Source organism: Chrysoperla carnea, chromosome X (assembly GCF_905475395.1).
Source record: "Chrysoperla carnea chromosome X, inChrCarn1.1, whole genome shotgun sequence".
NCBI lineage: Eukaryota > Metazoa > Arthropoda > Insecta > Neuroptera > Chrysopidae > Chrysoperla > Chrysoperla carnea.
Window position 1 is genome coordinate 110544 of NC_058342.1, and position 6584 is coordinate 117127.

A 6584-nucleotide genomic window follows, 5' to 3' on the forward strand; every position below is an offset into this window, starting at 1 on the left:
TACATAAACAAGTAGTAAATGTAAAATGAAAATAATAAAGGTAATGTAATGCATTTGCATTACACTGATTTACGATATATATTCCGATATCCTTTATTATATTTAAAATTAATAATATTGATATACTAATAATAGATATATTCAAGCTATTAATATATAAAATTTTATATTAAATATGATATTAATAATTGTTTATTTTATTTTTTTGTATATATAAAAATAATTTACTCTTATTTAAAAAATTTGATGGCTCTCTTAAAAAGAGAGCCGTTTTTATATGTTGATGTATTTTTATGTTATCAATTAAATAATATTTTCGATTTATTTATTTTGAACTTGTATATTTTGTAACAGCTTTAGTACCTTCACTAACAGCGTGCTTTGCCAATTCACCAGGTAATAATAATCGAACTGCGGTTTGAATTTCCCGACTTGTGATTGTTGAACGTTTATTATAATGTGCTAAACGTGATGCTTCAGCAGCAATACGTTCAAAAATATCATTAACAAAACTGTTCATGATACTCATAGCTTTACTAGAGATACCAGTATCAGGATGCACTTGTTTTAATACTTTGTAAATGTAAATTGCATATGATTTCTTGCGCTTCCTCTTCTTTTTCTTATCACTCTTTGATATATTTTTTTGAGCTTTGCCAGCTTTTTTTGCTGCTTTTCCACTTGTTTTTGGTGGCATTGTTACAAACAATTAATATACACAGATAGTTACAGAACACCAGTCAGTATATGTATGAGCGTGTCGTGTATACAACTAGCGTATTATATACGCGAAGATGGATATAACAATAAAAATGAATACTACTCTCTGATTGGCTGAAAATAATACTATAAGGTGATTGGTTTATTTTTAAAGTTTTATATTTTATAAATATTATAAATTAAAATACCCAAATAACATTTTAAACATTTATGTTACAATCCCCGTAACGTACACATCTGTGTGATTATATTTACAAAAAAAAATATTAATTAAATAAATTTATTCGCTATGTCTGGACGAGGTAAAGGTGGTAAAGTAAAGGGAAAGGCAAAGTCAAGATCAAGCCGAGCAGGATTACAATTTCCTGTTGGAAGAATTCACAGATTATTACGAAAAGGAAATTATGCTGAACGAGTAGGTGCTGGTGCCCCAGTATATTTGGCTGCTGTTATGGAATATTTGGCTGCAGAAGTTCTCGAGTTAGCTGGTAATGCTGCCCGTGATAACAAAAAAACACGTATCATTCCACGTCATTTACAATTGGCAATTCGTAATGATGAAGAATTAAATAAATTATTATCTGGTGTAACAATTGCTCAAGGTGGTGTATTACCAAACATTCAAGCAGTGTTATTACCAAAGAAAACTGAAAAGAAAGCATAAATTAAAAACATTGCATTAATTTTTATAATAATAATACATCGATCATAGGCCTTTTAATAAAAGGCCACAAATTTATTTAAAATAAGAGTAAAAATTATTTTTATAAATAATATATTATAATATTTTTTTAAAGAATCAATTTAAATAATTATAAATTAATGATTCTTTTTTTTTTTTTTCTTTTTTTATATGTTATTATGGAAATAATTCATCATATTATGATGACATTTAGGTAACATATTATAAGAATATTCATAAAATATTATCAAAATAATATTGTATTATGATGATATTTAGACAAAATATTATAAGAATATACACAAAATATTATCAAAATAATATCATTAGATAACAAAACTGTTCATGATACTCATACCTTTACTAGAGATAAAAGTATCAGGATGCACTTATATTAATACATATTATCACAACATCACAAAATATTTTTTAAAAGGAAAAATTTTTTTAAAATTATTATAAAATTTGATTGAATTAAATTTCAATTTATTTTTTTAATAATTAAAGAAAAAAAAGAAAAAAAAAGCATATAAACTTTCTATTGAAAATGTTATTTTAAACTAGATGGCCAAGTGAACTTCGTTACACAAACAATATATGACGTATTCGTTATTTAAATAATCAGTATCCTTTGATATTATATCAATACGTTACTCTCTTCTTTTGATACATATTAATAAAATTTCAATTTATAAGATTTTATGTCAATTATATAAATAATATTATAAATTTTCTAAATACATAAGTTAATTAACAAAAAATTTGAATAACAAGATAAATTTATATATGATGTTTTAATACTCGATACTATAATATATCGCATCCGTTACCAATTATTCGGTATCCTTTGATTTATACACAGAATGAACTAAAAATATATATCAAATTTATTTTATTTATTTATATATTTAATATTATTATTATTATTTTATATTACAAAGTTTCTTAACGAAGCTTACAATGATTTCTCATATCGTACTTAACAAAATTATTTAGATCATATAAAATTTAAATTGTTAAAAAATTTGTATATTTATTATTATTATTTATTTTTATTAAAATTACATAACATAAAATTAATAATATTTTAATAATTATATAAATTAATTCTTATTTAAAATAATCTTATATTAATCTCAACAAATACTCTAATAATATATTTTGTCATAAATTTTTTTATATTTAAAATAAATATTATAATATATAAATACTTATATCAGTATAAAATTTCTTTATATAATTATGAAAAAATTAATTTAATAGTTAATTATTGATATTAATGCATAAATTAAAGTATTTTCTAATGAAATATATTTTGTCAATGTTCGATTAACACATTTCATAATAATACGTTTTCATTATTGACAAAAAAAGTTTTTCTAAAAATGAAATCTTATACTATAATATATATATTTATATATTAAATTTTTTAATTATTTATATACTAATAATTTATAATAAATCGATATTAAATAAAAAATAAAAATATATACTTTTTAAGTTTACCTTAAAAATATTATTGTTTTGTATGATTGAAATAATTAATATTAAACTATGTTTATTAATAATTGATAATAAAAAAATTAAATATATTTTAATTTATAAAATAAATATTATTATTAAATTTATAATTTATTATTTTATATATTATAGAAATTGAAAAAATAAATCATGTTTACTACGACAGTAAATTAGAAATACTATTTAATTTTTATGTGTTTTCTACATGGTACTTTGACTTACATAGGGACTTATATTATTGTGAATAATGATATAATTGAAAACCTTTATTTTTTATTTGATAGAATTATTATATTTTATCATTTAAATATTTATAATAAATACATTATTTTTATAAAGTAAAAAATATGGCCGAAGAAAATTCTACAGCTGTTGCAGCAACTGCGGTTACTGCTGCTTCTACAACACCAACAAAAAAAGCAACAGCTTCTGGTGCTAAACGTACAAAACAACATTCAAAACCAACACATCCACGTACATCAGAAATGGTTGTTAACGCAATTAAAAATTTAAAAGAACGTGGTGGTTCATCATTACAAGCAATTAAAAAATATTTAGCTGCAAATTATAAAGTGGATTCTGATAAAATTTCACCATTTATTAAAAAATATTTAAAAGCTGCTGTAACTGAGGGAGCCTTGGTACAAACTAAAGGTAAAGGTGCATCTGGTTCATTCAAATTGGCTGCTTCCGCTTCATCTAATTCTTCAGCTAAATCAAAAGTTTCCAAAAAAGAAAGTGGAGCAAAAGGTTCAGCAAAGAGTGCTAAAAGTAAACGGGCACCAAAAGAAAAGAAAGCCACAACTACATCATTGGCAGCCAAAAAGCCTAAAGCAAAAAAAGCGACTCCATCATCATCAACTGCTGCTAAAAAAGTTACTGCAAAATCATCAGCGGCATCAAAAAAAGCACCAGTTAAAGCAAAACCAGCAAAAAGTACAAAATCCGCTGCCAAAAGTAGCCCTGCTCGTAAACCGAAAGCACCAAAAGCTAAGAAAGCTTCTGTTGCCAAATCATCTCCTACAAAAATTAAAAAAGCAGCACCAAAAAAGAAATGATCTGTTACTTTAATAATATATTGAAATATTTCATTATTTTTGCTAAAAAATGAAAATAACATAGGCCTTAATACAGGCCACAAATTAATATTTGATAAGAGTAAATTATTTTTTGTATAAATATTTTATAAAATAATAGTTTAGAAACATTTGCCACAGTCAGTACCACGGATGGGTGGCCACTTGAGAATACTGTGTGCGGTTGCATTTTTATTTAAAATATATGGTATAATAAATAAGTATATATTTAAATTGATTACTTCATTGAAAATTTTAATAATATACTTTAATATTAATGATATTTATGAAAAATATATATTTGTAAAAATTTTCATTTATTACTGGCAACAGCCATACCACGTTGAAAACACCGGTTCTCGTCCGATCACCGAAGTTAAGCAACATTGGGCACAGTCAGTACTTGGATGGGTGACCGCTTGGGAACACTGTGTGCGGTTGCCTTTTTATATTAAAAATATAAATTATTTTTCTTCTGTTTTTTTTTTTACACACCATATATAAATATATGTTATTTATAAATGTAAACCTTTTATATTATTCGTCAACAAATAAATATTATTTTTTGTATAAAATTTTATTGCATTTATAACTCATATCATGGTTACTTTAAAGCGAGAAGTTTTTTTAATATTTCAAATGAATATAAAATAATATAAATTTTATGAAATTTATTTATTTTTAGAAATAGCAATCGCTTATAATTATAACAAAATTTTAATAATGTTTAATTTTATTTCAATAATTTATATATATATTTTTTAATAAAAATAATATACTCTTATTTAATAATATATGTTGGTCCTATATATAGGACCGAAAATATTTCTTATTTGTTTTTTTTTTTTTTAAATTGTCATTTAAAACGCTTATGCACGTTCTCCACGAATACGTCTTGCCAATTGTATATCCTTAGGCATAATTGTAACACGCTTTGCATGAATTGCGCATAAATTGGTATCTTCAAATAAACCTACTAAATAGGCTTCACTAGCTTCTTGTAATGCCATAACAGCTGAACTTTGGAAACGTAAATCGGTTTTAAAATCTTGTGCAATTTCACGTACTAAACGTTGGAATGGTAATTTACGAATTAACAATTCAGTACTTTTTTGATAACGACGAATTTCTCGTAAAGCTACTGTACCAGGACGATATCTGTGTGGTTTTTTTACTCCACCAGTTGCTGGTGCACTTTTACGTGCAGCTTTCGTTGCTAATTGTTTTCTTGGTGCTTTACCACCAGTTGATTTACGTGCAGTTTGCTTGGTTCTAGCCATTTTCAAATAATAATGTTTTTACAAAAAAACACACAATTTTAAAAATTATATTCGACAATTTGATACTACAAAGTCAAATGTTTAAATGCGAAATAAATGTGTTGTATTTATATTTATATGAAATTTCAAAATTTTTGTTGTTATATCCTATTGGATAGCTATCAGAGTATGGACTAATCAAATTGTATAGGCGTGGCTTAAAAAATCTTTAATGCTTTATATAAAAAGGCACAATTGTACCGGCGCTCACATACATTACAATACTTGTGAGGTTAACACACGTGTTATCCGTTCGTTAAAATATTGTAAATAATTTTTTATTAAAATGACTGGCAGAGGAAAAGGTGGAAAGGGTCTTGGAAAAGGGGGTGCAAAACGTCATAGAAAAGTTTTGCGTGATAATATCCAAGGTATTACAAAACCTGCAATTCGTCGTTTAGCACGACGAGGTGGAGTAAAACGTATCTCTGGTTTAATTTATGAAGAAACACGTGGTGTACTTAAAGTATTCCTTGAAAATGTTATTCGGGATGCTGTTACATATACTGAACACGCAAAACGTAAAACAGTTACAGCTATGGATGTTGTATATGCATTAAAACGACAAGGTCGTACTTTGTATGGTTTTGGAGGTTAAGAAAATATAATAATTTACTTAAAATATTTAGTAAATTTATTAAAGAATATTTAATACATCCGATAAATTTAAACAGGCTTTCCTTTTTGGGAAGCCACTAATTTTATTTATATAAGAGTAAATAAATTTGTTAATAAATATAACATATTATATAATTTGTTTACAACAAATTATTTTGTTTATAACATACATTACCAAATATTTTTTTTTTTTTTTTTTTTTTGTAATATATCTGCAATAATAAATTATAATTTGTATATTATCTATTTTATTTTACAATAACTTATTGAATTTTTGAAAAAATTTTATTATAAATTAATATACTATTATATTTTTTATATATACAAGTTAAGAGTAACAAGTATCGATAGGAGATTATCGAATTTATAACTAATAAAACATTTCGCCTTAATCAAAGAAAATAAATATTTTGCTATACCATTTGTTATACTTTCAATAAATAATTTATTATTAAATTTTTATTATTTCATTTATTTTTTAAAATTATTAAAAATATTTTTCTAATAATTATAAGCGTACATAAACAAGTAGTAAATGTAAAATGAAAATAATAAAGGTAATGTAATGCATTTGCATTACACTGATTTACGATATATATTCCGATATCCTTTATTATATTTAAAATTAATAATATTGATATACTAATA

General features: G+C 24.0%; 1 non-coding gene across 1 annotated transcript; it reads left to right on the forward strand.

Annotated features, from left to right (window-relative positions):
- Window positions 1-4324: 4324 nt before the first annotated feature.
- LOC123303186 lies at window positions 4325-4443 on the forward strand. Its single transcript, XR_006535600.1, has one exon. It is a non-coding gene; the product is annotated as a 5S ribosomal RNA (ribosomal RNA).
- The last annotated feature ends 2141 nt before the right edge of the window (window positions 4444-6584 follow it).